Here is a 14550-nt window from a genome sequence, read left to right as displayed (position 1 = left end):
ATGAAAAAAGAGCTCAAACTTATTTGGAATTAAAGACATGAATTAAAGTAATGAACTATTTTAATATATTTAATAAGGAAATTAATATACCCAGGTGGCAAAGCAGACAAATTAGTACTTTTAAGTAGCTGGTGATGGCATAAATTGGCACAAACTTTCTGAAAAACAATTTCAACATACATTGAAAGTTTTAAAATGTAGTAATTCTTGGCACCAACAATTCCATTTTTAGGAACTTATTTTAGGAGGGGAAAAATGGCACTTAGCTCCAACAATTTTTTCACAGTTTACTTATAATAGGAGCAAATGGAAGAAAAAAATATTTATTAATAAGGGGTTAGAAAAGTAAGTTATGGTATAGTCATACCTTAAAATACTTTTAGCCTGAAACAGCCACTTTTCTCCTGTTTTCCCACTTTATGCCCCATTTTCTCTTCTCATAACCCACTGCCAGCCTCACACCACCCACAGGTGAGTTTGTACCACATCACCCTTCGTATCACCCATTCCCTCATTTGCATAGCTAATCAGTTGTAGCTGCACAGTGCTAGCACAATCAAATTTGCTTTCTTAGAAATTTAGAATTGGTATTAAGAGCTTCTAGTAAATCTGCACTTTACTTAAATGGAACTTGAGTGCTGTGGAGAGGCCATTCACACAGAGAAGGAAAGAAAGCAGCCTGCAGAGAACAAGAATAAAACAGAGAAAAGCAGGGAGAAGAAGCATTGTGGGGTGGGTGCTAGGACCAAAGTCAAGCATTGAACCCCAGAGTTCATGTATCCTTGACAGAACTGCAAAGAAGGAGCTCATTTTTGGAGACCTGCCTTCTATTTCTTAGTCTTTCCTCCTCACCTTTTCCTTGTTTTCATTTAGGTGCTGTATATACTTGTCATTTAGTGCTTCCCAAGAATTACTTCCTAACGACACTTTCATTTCTTTTTTGGAGGTTGATCAGCTTCTAGAACCCACCACCGGTAATTTGTTGTCTTGGTGACAGGGTAATCCAGGTGCATGCAACTCACTACAGAAACTAAAGATGACAGACGTCACTTCTCCCTCCCCCTACTGGTAAAGGCAGAGGGTAGATTCTCACCTATGCACAGCTCTCTGCCTGGCCTTTGAATCTTAAATAGTAGCATCCTATCCACACTGTTGTGCTTTCCACATCTTGGTGCTCTGTGTCAGCCTAGGTTCCTGCTTACTCTTATACTTATCCCTCAGCCTCCCACTGCTTTTCTGGGACTCTGATAGCCTTCCAATATGCTTCTTTTGATTAGGTTAGCCAGAACCAGTTTTATAGGAATATATATATAATTTTTCTGTCTCACATTTCCTTGTATATGATACCCTCCCCACTTCAGCTAGTGGAACCTTGGCAAATATCTTAAGGAGACTTAAATTTAAAAAGAAATGCAGGATGAAAAGGTGTTCATGTTCAGCTTTCGATCTCCAAATTTAGATTTTTAAACCCCCAGTGATATTCTTGAAACTGAGGCTTTCTTTAAAGGCATAAGATTTTTCTAAATTCCCTAAACTCCAATTCTCATATAAGGATATAGGCCTAATGGACTTTTGTTATAGAGTTTTATTAGAATTCTAGAGAGACAACAAAGGATATTCTGCAAGGGATATGCTCAATATGAAAAAGGAAGAGGAAGAAAGTCTTTTGCCATGAAAAGGAGACACACATCTCAGAGGAAATGACAAGGTGCCTGGATCCTTTGTCAGAACTAGAATGGCCACACTGCCATCCCTATGCCCCAGCCAAAGGAGAGAGAGTAAGATAATTCAGAATGCCCATAGAAAGCTGAAATAAGTTAAGTGACAGGTAGATGTTATTCTCTATCAACAAGTCAAACAGCTACACAGCTGGGATTGTGGAGGGAGATGTTTGAGAATATACCCAAGGGGGTGCTCCAATCCTCCCTTAGCCTATGCATGGCATGCCCAGAGTCCCAAGAGGTCCTGTATGGTCAGTGGAGAGTGGAGAGATGTCACAGGACCTAGAAGGGGCTCTGGGCTTGGAAAATGAGAGTATAGGAACCTCACAACTTAAGGCAACTGTTGGGATTCAAGACATTAGAATTTGGTACCAGCAAAATAGTCAACAAGTTTAGTTAGAACCAGGCACAGGTCAAAGGATACCAGCACAGGATTCTCTATTTAGCAAAGAACATTGAAAACAGTGATCCCCAACTCCTGCCACAGGAAGATGAGTGCAGCCTCCACCTGCACATTGGGAAGAAGGATGGGGAAGGGACAGGCAGCTTTTGTTAGCAGGGGAACCGCTAAATTTGGGTTCTAAATTGTTGAAAATTAGAATATTCCCTCACAAGAGACTGAGGTATCTTTACTTGAAAAGGTTGTACCTGGAAGTGAATCTTGTGAAGAAGATGAAATCCGCTAAATAAAATAAAGAATGTTACAAAATGCTTTTCACAGACAGACTATAGAGAATATGTTCAATTCAGCTATACTTGTAATCAAGTATATTCAGTACAAAAATAGACAAATAATAGATGTGTGTGTAAATAGAGACTGAAAAGCCAATACCTAAAAAGAGACTAAAGCTGAAGTTAAGTTCTTTTCTATTTCCAAAATTTCTACTTCTGTACCTGTACCCTAAACTTTGTCTTCCCTACCAGCTCTCAGATCTTGTTTCCTCTGTTATAACTTACCCTGATACAGAAGGAGAAGAACATATCATGAATCTAAAGTTCATTATCTGGAGGAAAAAAAATTAAGTATGGATGCTAATATGCCTCATGTCCTCAACTATCTCAAATCATAAGATCAAAAGAAGAAAAGCTTGAAGAAAGTATCAAAATGTTCATAAAGTTTATTGTGTAGTATATTCTGCAGAATGAAGAAAATGGGAATAAAAAGGGCAAGAATAAAACTTTGTAGTAAGCCAAATCACCACAGCTGATGGGAACTGTGACTTAGGGGAAACTGGTGGTAACAACACATAATTCTCAGTAACGTTTTGGAGGGACAGTTATCCAAGGACAATATAGGGTGTAAATAAAAATTATCTGCTGAAGGGGTGGGTAGAAGTTCATACGTCAACCAGTTCATGAAATTATACCACAGCAGTGAGTACTAGTGTTGGGAAACAACTATCCATGAGTCTCTCAATTTTCTGCATGTCTTGTGAACTGTGGCACTGACTGACTTTATCTTTTCAAGAATGTTTGTATAGTGAACAGTTTTTTTTTGTTTTTGTTTTTGTTTTTGTATATATCTTTATTGATTTCAGAGAGAGGAAAGGAGTGGGAGAGAGAAATAGAAACATGAATGATGAGAGAGAGAGTCATTGATCAGCTGCAGCCCGCAACCCAGGCATGTGCCCTGACCGGGAATCGAACTCCGATCGCCTGGATCCTAGGTCGACACTCAACCGCTGAGCCACACCCGGCCGGGCGTGAACAGTCTTAGTAGATGAATATAGGTCTTCCTGTGGATCACAGGGCACCTTTGCTCATTATTTGTCATAATAAATATAATGTCTCCTTCCAGAGCAAAAATCAGGCAAGCTTCCTTACTTCCCATTAAAAGATTCAAGTTTGCTGAGACTGAAGTTTTTCAGTTATGATAGAAAACCACTGCATATGCAGCATCCACCAGAGCCTCTCCATATCAAACCTGTGAGACTTTTATGCAAGGGAGGACCAATATAAACATCAAGCTCCTGCTGCTTATGTACGGTAATAGTACCCTTTATGTCTGAAAAAAAGTCTTGTCTTCTGCCAGCATCCTGGAACTGTGACAGGCTAACTTGTTAACATGCAAGTAAAGCCTCGGAGATTTCATGGTTCCTGATAACCGGCTCTTTCTAGTTGAAAGACACATGTGTCTCATTGTGAAATGCTTTGATCTGTAGTGCTCAAAATTCTGCACAGTAGGAGGTTCCAGCATTACCTGAGTACTACATATTACTGATAAAGTAGTTACTAAAGGAAGACAATAATAGTACATTTCCTTAAGTACTCAACCCTTTTTAAAACATGATTATAAAGTTCTATCTTATTGGCTATAAAAAACTTGAAAACTCTGTCATCAAGAAGTAAACTGCGTACCTAGAATATCAGCCAAATTTTCACCTAAACCAACTAAATTGCTTAGCATAAATCTGATGATAGGAGAAAATTGATGTAGGATCCTGGACCTAGCTGCTTTATTCAAAGGATGTGTTTCATAGAATTCTATTAATAAGTAAACATATAGACCACCTACCTCAACAAGACTTCAATGTGATTTTATGTGTTCATTCTCTTGAGGCAGATGTGAGAAAAACGTAATCCTAAGCATTTTTTATGATGGTAAGATATATAATTTAATTCATACTTATCATTCTAACAGTTGGTAAAAGGATGCCATGCTTATATGTAACAAAGATAAAATAACATTCTAAATAGACATAAAAGAATAAAACAGTAGGAACTAGACAACTTGACATTTTTCACAGTGCTTAAAAATAAATGTGCCCTGGCCAGTGCAGCTTAGTTGGCTGAGCATCGTCCCATGCACTGAGAGGTCACCAGTTTGATTCCCTGTGAGGGCACATGCCGGTTGTGGGTTCAGTCCCCAATAAGGAGGCAGCAGATCAATGGTTCTCTCTCTCATTGATATTTCTCTTTCTCCTTCTCCCTTCCTCTCTCTCTAAAATCAATTAAAAAACCATATTAAAAATAAAATAAACATAACTAAAATTTTGGAAATTAATACCATTTTGATTTTCTTTAACATCAAAAAATCACTGTTGATGCAATAATGACTTAATTCCTTCAAACATTCACAAGTGTAAAACATAGTGTTTTCTATAATTAATATAACAGGTAATACTGAGTTTAGCAAGATTTTTCTTAAGTTATTTAAAAGAACACAAAAAATGGACACAATTTTAGTTAGGATAGCATTAACTACTGTAAGAATTTAATCCATCATTTAAGTAGTTTAACACAATGGCTTTTTATTTCTTGCTTATGTAACAGCCCATTATAGGTGTTCACTCCCTGATGTTGGATCAGAGATACATCTGTCTCATTTAGTCATACAGAGATCTGTTGATAGCAGTTCTGTCCTCTCCAACATATGGCTTTAAAGGTTACCATGAAAATTCAACTAATGGAAAAAGAAAGAGAGAAGACATAGAAACACACTAGATGTTAAATACAGTTGTCACTTCCATTCACATTCTGTGGTGAAAACTAGCCACATAGCCTTATCTAGCTACCAGGAGGTGTGGAAAAGTTGGTATTGGATGGGCAGTCACAAGGTAAAACTACTGTTAAAGGGGTAGCATTAATTTTGGTGTTGCAAGCTATCTCTGCCATAAACATACACCCAATAGTGGACCTTTTGTCTTTCTAAAAAAATAATACTTATAGATATAAATTGGGACAGAAGTTCATTGGAAATACGATATGAGTTACATATGATTTTGATTCTTGTTTTTTGTTTTTTTTTTAAATTAGTATTGCTTTAATCCACTGTGATTATGGTAAATTGTTACAGATTCCATAGGAGACAGGTATACTCTAACTGTTAAACACCACAGCCAGAGCCTTGTCTCCTATGGCTGTCCCTCAGGCAAACACTGTCTTTAGACATCAATAGAGTGTCACCAGTGTTTGTCATTACACTCATGTGGGTGCTCATCTGAGTCCAAGTAAAAACTTCTTCTGGCTATACCAGACCTCAGTCACCAGGGTTACCAGGACAAAGAGAATCAGGCCAGCCAGGCTCAGCTAGACTTGGTTCTTTGCTGAAAGAACCAAGCAGCAGGTATATGAGGAAGTCTGGGTTCTGTGGGATCTAGACAGTCAAAAACTTCTTTGACAACAAGCTCCAATGGGTCACTGGGGTGAAAGCACATATAGAGGTCTTGACTAAAGATACCATAGCATCTGTAGGTCCCTGCCTGTGTGTGATTTTGACTATTTGAAACACATTTCAAAATTACACCAATTCAGAGGAGAAATAATATGAGACAATGACATTCATACTGACATTTCCAATAGAGAAAAATATTGGAATATTTTTTCTCCCTTTTCCTTAAATTTACAAATTTCTTTATGTCATTGAGATTTAAACCCATGTAAGAAACATTTTACATGGTCTGAAATGTTAATTTTCAAGAAAAGGAGTATACTTCAGTAACAATTTGACTAAGCACCCTAAATCCAAAGTAATTCCAAGATTCAAAACTAAACTTCCAGTCAAGATGGCAGCATATATAAATGTGGCACTCAGAACCTCCCACAACCACATCAAAATTACAACTAAATTACAGAATAACAATCACTCAGAATGCCTGAAATCTCCTGAACAAAAGTTCTATAACTAAGGGTATAAAGAAGCAAACATCTAGACTGGTAGGAGGGGCAGAGATAAGAAAAGGGCTGGTCCCATACTTACCTGTGATTTTTAAAAATTGTGAAGGCTATCTTGGATGAGGAAGCCCCTACTAAGGACCAAGGAGTGCCAGCCCCACATTAGAAACCCCAGCCCAGTGTTTGGGTGCTGGGAAGAGAAGTCTCCATTACTTCTGGCTGTGAAAAACAGTAGGGATTGTGGTTGAGTGAGACAGAAGGCTGTTTGAGACACACGTATTCCTCTTAAAGGGCCCATGCACGGACTTCCTTGGACTCACTGGCTCTGAACTCCAGCTCTGGATCGGCAGCTTGAAAGGCACCAAGGGCATATGGGAAGAAACTGAAGTGTTTGGCATCAGGATGAGAGCTGGAGAGGAAGCATTTTCCCAGATAGAAGTGTTGGCAGAGACCATTGTTCCTTTGCTGAGGCCTTCACCCACAGACTGTGTAGGCAGGTGCCATGTCTGAGTCTCCATCAACTTGGCAAACACAGTTCACCTCACCCTAGTGATCCCTTAGGCCCCAACTCACCCAAATTACAGGCCCACCAAAGCCATTTCTAGGAACCTCTCTTGGCTCATGTTTTGGACTTTCCTAAAATCTCTCAAATAAACAGCATCTGACCTTTTCAGACCTTGTACCTCTTGCTAAGTGTTTCCAGGACTGGCACTAGGGGCAGCCAGCCTAGTTTTCAGCTTGGTCTCTCCAAGTCAAGCATTAGTAGCAGCCATCTGAAGATCACTCTGCAGCTCGTGCCAGGTGACCCCAGGCACAGGCAGCAGCAGACCTTGTACTTCTTGGAAGGCCCAAGAGCCAGTGCACTTAGTAGACAGCTTCAGACAATAAAAGATTATAACCCAACCACCTTTATGAGCAACAGACTCAAGGGGAAAACTCAGCAGTCAACAAAACCGCGCTGGAGTGAGTCCTGTTCATTGGGTTGGCCCATGCACAGCAGCTCCTCCACTGTAGTCACAGCCAGTCCTAGTAGCTGATCAACCTGAGAGTCAATCTCTCCCAGTGACTTACCAACAGCAATTAAAACTCAACTACAAAAGGACAGTTCACACAGCCCACATGGTGGTGGGGTACATCTAGAGTCCACAGCTTATGTGACTAGGGAGGCTGAACCACTGGGCCCTAGAGGACATCTGTTACATAAGGTCATTCTATCAAGTCTGGGAGACATAGCAGCTCTACCTAATCAATAGAAACAAACACAGGAAAGAAACCAAAATGAGGAGACAAAAACTTAGATCCAAAATGAAAGAAAAGGAGAAATCTCCAGAAAAAGAACTAGATGAAATGGAGGCAAGCAAACTACCAGATACAAATTTCAAAACAATGGTTACAAAGATGCTCAATGAACTTAGTGAGAACTTCAATGGCATAAAAAAGGACATGGAAACCATAAAAAAGAACCAGTCAGAAATGAGGGACACTCTAACTGAAATGAAGAATAAATTACAGGAATCAACAGTACAGTAAATGAAGCAGAGGATCAAATCAGTGATTTGGAAGATAAGAAAGCAGAAAATACCCAATTAGAACAGCAAAAAAGAAAAAAAGAATCCCAGAAAACAAAGATAGTGCAAGGATTCTCTGGGGCATCAAGTGAATTAACATTTGAATCATGGGGGTGCCAAAAGGAGAAGAGAGAGAGCAAGAAATTGAAAATCTATTTGAAAAAATTAATGACAGAAACTTTCTTAACCTGGTGATGGAAATAGACTTACAAATTCAGGAAGCACAGAAAGACCCAAACAAGATAAACCCAAAGAGGTTCACACCAAGACAGATCATAATTAATGTGCCAAAGGTTAAAGACAAAGGGAGAATCTTAAAAGCAGCAAGAGAAAAGAAACTTTGCAGGCCAGAAGGGAGTGGTAAGAAATATCCAAAGTGATGAAAAGCAAGAACCTACCACCAAGATTACTGTGTCCAGCAAAGCTATCATTTAGAATTGAAGGAGAGATTCAAAAGCTTCCCAGATGAGAATAAGCTAAAGGAGTTCACCACCACCAAACCAGCATTATTAGAAATGTTAAAAGGTCTTCTTTAAGAAGAAGGAAGAGCCCAGCCCAGCGTGGCTCAGTAGTTGAGCATCGACCTAGGATCCAAGAGATTGGGGTTCGATTCCCGGTCAGAGCACATGCCCGGTTTGCGGGCTAGGCAGCCGATCGAAGACTCTCTCATCATTGATGTTTCTATCTCTCTCCCCCTCCTTTCCTCTCTCTGAAATTAATAAAGATTTAAAAAAAAAAAAAAAAAAGGAAGAAAAGCAAAAAATATAAATAATAAAATGGCAATAAATACATATCAATCAACAATTACTTTATTTTTTGAATTTATCTTTATAGTTGAAAGTATTACAAATGTCCCCTTTTCTCCCACTGATCTCCACCATGCACCCTCCCTCCAGTCCTTCATCACACTATTGTTTGTCTCCATGGGCTATGCATATAAATTCTTAGGTTATTCTCTACCTTCTCCCCACCCCACCCCATGCTGCCTTCCCTCTGAAATTCATCAGTTTGTTTCAATCTTCTATGTCTCTGGATATAGTTTGTTCATAGTTTTATTTTGTTAATTACATTCTGCATATGAGTAAGATCATGTGATTACTTGTCTTTGTCTGGCTTATTTCACTTAGCATAATACTCTCCAGGTCCCACGATGCTGTCTCAAAGGCTAAGGGATCCTTCTTTTTTTACAGCTGTATAGCATTCTATGGTATAAATGTTAGAGAAGATGCTTGATATGATTTCAATCTTCTTGAAGGTATAGAGACTTGTTTTGTGTCCTAACATGGGGTCTAACTTTGAGAATATCCTATGTGCACTTGAGAAGAATATAAATTCAGCATTTGGGGTGAAATGCCCTGTAAATGTCAATTAAATCTATCTGATCTAGTGTGTCATTTAGAGTCACTGTTTCCTTGTTGATTTTTTGTCTGAAAGATCTATCCAGTAAAGTTAGTTGGGTGTTAAATCCTCTACTATGACTGTATTGCTGTCAATCTCTCCCTTAAAGTCCTCCAGAAGCTGTTTTGTTTTTTCCCCCTCAGCCTGTGTGAGTCTTCTGTTCTGAGGTGGAGTTCTTACAGACAGTGTATATTAGGGTCATGTTTTCTTATCCATTCAGCTACCTTATGTTTTGATTGGAAAATTTAATCCACTTATACTTAAGGTTATTATTGATAGACACTTATCTATTGCCATTTTATTTCTTTATGCCTATGTTTCTCATTCTCTCTATTTTTAATTCCCATTACAGCAGTTCCTTTAATATTTCTTGCAATGTTGGTTTGGTTGTAATAAACTCGTTTAGCTTTTGTGTGTGTGTGTCTGGAAAGCTTTTTATTTCACCACCTATTTTGAATGATAACTTTGCTGGATAAAGTATTCTTGGTTTCAGATCCTTGCTTTTCATTACCTGGAATACTTCATGCCATTCCCTTCTGGCTTGTAGGGTTTCTGATGAGAAGTCAGCTGACAGCTTTATGGGAGCTCCTTTGTAGGTAACAGATTGCTTTTCTCTAGCTGCCTTTAAGATTTTCTCTTTGTCTTGAATTTTTGGCGTTTTAATTAGGATGTGTCTTCGCATGGGCCTCTTTGGGTTATTCTTGTGTAGGACTCTCTGTGCCTCCTGAACTTGTGTGCCTTTTTCCTTCACCAGGTTAGGGAAGTTTTCTGCCATTATTTCTTCAAAGAGATTCTCTAAACCTTGCTTTCTTTTGACCTCTTCTGGCACTCTTATGATGCAAATATTGTTACATTTCATGTTGTCCCACAACTCCCTTAAACTATCCTCTTGTTTTTTAATTGTTTTTTCTTTTTGGATCTCTAATTGAATGTTTTTTTCCTACTCTGTCTTCTAATTCGCTGATCCAATCCTCAGCTTTCCCTAATCTGCTGTTTATCTCTTCCAATGTATTTTTTATTTCTACTAGTCATTCTTAAATTCCATCACAATTTCCATATCTTTTTTCATCCTGTTGAACAACCTTATGATCAGTATTCTGAATTCTATATCTGATAGATTGCTTATCTTTATTTCATTTACTTACTCTTCTGGAGAATTATTTTGTTCTTTCACTTGGGACTTTTTTTTTTTTCTCTCCATTTTGCCTGCCTGTTTGGATTTGTTTCTATGTATTAGGGAGATCTATCAGGGCTCCCAAGTTTTGGATTGTCTCTAGTGCAGGCCAATGTCGGAGGCTGTTTGTGACTGGCCTTGAGTACCCTGTTTGCACCTTTCTGCACTTCACAACTTGTGGTTCCCTCTGCTGGGGCTGGGTGCATTTGGAAAGGACCAAGATGCACAGAGGGCCTGCTTTTCCAAGCTCTGTGTTCAGAAGCAAATCAAGTAAAGACTCAAAGCACCCAGAGGCTGATTGTTATTCAATATCTTAATGAGTCTCAGGCTGTAGAAACTCCACAGGGTAGAGTGGATGTTTTCAGTGAGTGGGAAAACTGTTTCCCTTCCAGGCAAAAGCTGCTTGGATGATAAATGTCTACTGAGAAAGATGTCTTCTGCTATATGGGGAAATGACAGCACAGATAGCTGTCCTATGAACTCTATCCTCCGAGCTAGCACTCATAGATTCTCCTCATACAGCTGTAGTCCACTTTGCCCTCCCTCTGCTGGAGCCCAATGTGTGTTGCCCTTTAAGAGGCTGCCTGCATTTCTAGCTTTCTCTCCCTTGCAGACAGAAATCTGGTTGCTTTTCACAGCCAGATGTTATGTGGGCACCTTTCTCAGTTCTAGTGCTCTGGTGTGGGAAGCCCAGCTTGGGGTTTAGGCCCCAGAGTCCTCAGCTGGAATCCTGCCACCATCTTGAAATCCACTCAATCTACCACCCTCTTGGAATCTCAACAATTACTTTAAATGCAAATGGCTTAAATGCTCCAATCAAAAGACATAACATAACTGAATGAATAGCCAAATAAAACCTTTACATTTGCTGTCTATAAGAGACTGACTTCAGATCAAAAGACACATTGATTGAAAGTAAAGAGATGGAAAAGATATTTCATGAAAATGGAACAAAACAAAAAAGCTGGATTACCAACACTTACACCAGACAAAACAGACTTTAAAACAAAGGTTATCACAGGAGACAAAGAAGAACCAGCAACTGCATCTCTGGGTAGTTTCTCAAAGAAACCCAAAATGCAAAAACAAAAAGACATATACATCCAGGTGTTTAATGCAGCATTATTTACAATACCCAAGATATGGAAGCAACCTAAGTCCATCAATAGATGATTGCATAAAGAAGAAGTAGTTCATATATATAGTGGAATATGATTCAGCTCTAAAGAAAAGAATGAAATTTTGCCATCTTCAGCAACATGGATCGGCCTAGAGGATATTATGCTATGTGAAATAGGATATTATGCTAAGTGAAATAAGTCAGACAGAGAAAAACAAATGTCACATGATCTCACTTATATGTAGAATCTAGAAAATAAAATAGACAAAAAAGAAGAACAGAGGCAGACTCATAGATACAGGGTGCATTTTGAAGGTTATCAGATGGGAGGAGTTGGGAGGATGGGTGAAAGAAGTGAAGGAATTCAGAAGTGCAAATTGGTGGCTGCAGAATGGTCATTGTGATGTAAAATATAGCATAGGGAATATAGTCAATAATATTGTAAAGACTCTCTATGGTGTCAGGTGGGTGCTGGATTTATTAGGGTGATTGTTTTGTAGGTTATATAAATGTCTAATCATGGGGTTGTACACCTGAAACTAGTATAATATTGTGAGTCACTATACTTTAAAAAGAAAAAAGAAAAACATGCCTGACAGTGCAGTATGACAGAACTTTTTCTTCAGTACATAGGATGGATTAATGGAAATGTTATTTAAAGGCAAGCATTTGCAAAACAATCTATAAGTTCAATGCAATTCTTATCAAGATATCAATGGTATATTTCAACTAGAATAAATATTCCAAAAATTTATATGGAACCACAAAAGACCTTGAATAGCTATAGCAATTTTGAGAAAGAATGATGTTGGAGGAATCATGTTACCTGATATCAAAATATACTACAAAGCCTTAGTAATCAAAACAGCATGATGCTGGCATAAAAATAGACATAATCAATGGAACAGTATAGAAAGCTCAGAAATAAACCTACATTTTTATAGTTTATTAATTTTTGACAAAAGAGGTAAGAACATACAATGGAGTAAAGATAGTTTATTCAATAAATGGTGTTGAGAAAATTGGACAGATATGTGCAAAAAAGTGAAAGGACCACCTTCTTGCACTATACACAAGAATAAACTCAAAATGGATTAAAGACTTAAATGTTAGACTTGAAACCATGCAAATCTTAGAAGAAAACATAAGCATTCAAATCTCAGACATTTCTTGTAGCAGTATTTTCTCTGGTATATTGCCTTGGGCAAAGGACACAAGAGAAAAAATAAACAAACGAGTCTTCAACTATACCATTTTTGCACAACAAAGAAAACCATCAACAAAATGAAAAGACAATCCACTGAATGGGAGAACACATTCACCAATGATACATTTGATAAGGGGTTAATGTCAAAAATGTATTAAAAACTCATAAAACTCAATACCAAAAACACAAACAATACAATTTAAAAAGTGGGCAGAGGACCCAAATTTACACTTTTCCAAAGAAACCATGCAAATGGCCAATAGACATAAAGATGCTCAACATCACTGATCATCAGAGAAATGTAAATTAAAACCACAATGAAATATCACCTCACACCTACTAGAATGACTATCATCCATAAATCAACAAACAAGTGTTGGTCAGGATGTGGAGAAAAGAGAATCCTGGTGCACTGTTGGTGGGAATGCAGATTGGTGCAGCCACTGTGAAAAGCAATATGGAGTTACCTCAAAAATTAACAGTGGAACTGCTTTATGACCCAGTAATTCCACTTCTGGGAATTTAACCAAAGAAACCTGAAACACTAATTTGAAAGAATATATGCACCTCTATGTTTATTGCAGCATAATTTACAATAGCCAAGATTTGGAAGCAGCCCGAGTGCCCATCAGTAGGTGAGTGGATAAAAAAGCTGTGGTACATTTACACAATGGAATACAGTAAACCCTCAATTCTGCAGACCTTGATTTAATGGACTTCAATTTAACAGAGAAAATTTCCGGTCCATATGTCATATGTGAAAATTAACACCCTGTTAATTTTTAAATGCTTTTAACTAAAATTTTCTTATAATTAAAAAAAGTTTATTTTTTTGCTTTTAACTCATTGTTATTTTTTAACAAATTTAAGCAAATAGGTGACATGTTGGAAAAAACACTGTAGTAATTTTGCCGATATAAATATTATATATCTACAACTATAGTCTACATATTGAAATCCAAGAGTCACCACTTGTAAACAATGTTCAGTGAATGATTAGAATGTGATCACACTGCACACCGCTCATTAATTGGTTCTGTTGTTGGGTGACTTTCTGCAGCAGTTCTAATGCATGGCTGTGCTGATGTTCCCATGTGTGCACTAAGCCACACCTTAGCCGTGTGCATTTGTTTACTCGTAGTGACTGGCGAATGCATTCATTACTAGACCTATTCAGTATAAATTTAAAATTACAGTAATACATATAGAAAACTTTTCTGTGAAATTGAACTTTTCATACATACTTAATTTTAACTACACAAATGTTTCTACATAAGTAAAAACAGTTAAATTAATTTATTATTTGTTTAACATACACATTTGGAACACCTATTTTATTATATAATAGGCTTTTGGCTTTAATGCTTAACAGACACCCCCTTGCCCGAATTAGTCTGTTATATCAAAGTTTTACTGTACTACTCAGCAGTTAAAAACAAAGGAAATCTTATCCTTTGTGACAGCATGCGAAGTGGTAATGGAGAGTATTATGCTAAGTGAAATAAGCCAGTCAGTGAAAGACAAGTACCATAAAATTTCACTTACATGTAGACTCTAATGAACAAAATAAACTAACAAAATAGAAACAGACTCATAGAAACAGAGAACAGACTGATAGATTGGAGAACTGGGTAAAAAAAGGTGAAGGGATTAAGGAAAAAAACCCTCATAGACACAGACAACAGCATAGTGATTACCAGAGGGAAGGAGTTTGGGGAGGTAGCAGAAGGTAAAGGGGGAAAAAACGG

Source organism: Miniopterus natalensis, chromosome 10, assembly GCF_054644295.1.
Source record: "Miniopterus natalensis isolate mMinNat1 chromosome 10, mMinNat1.hap1, whole genome shotgun sequence".
Lineage (NCBI taxonomy): Eukaryota > Metazoa > Chordata > Mammalia > Chiroptera > Miniopteridae > Miniopterus > Miniopterus natalensis.
The sequence above is the reverse complement of the archived record's forward strand: the minus strand, read 5'-3'. Positions refer to the sequence as shown.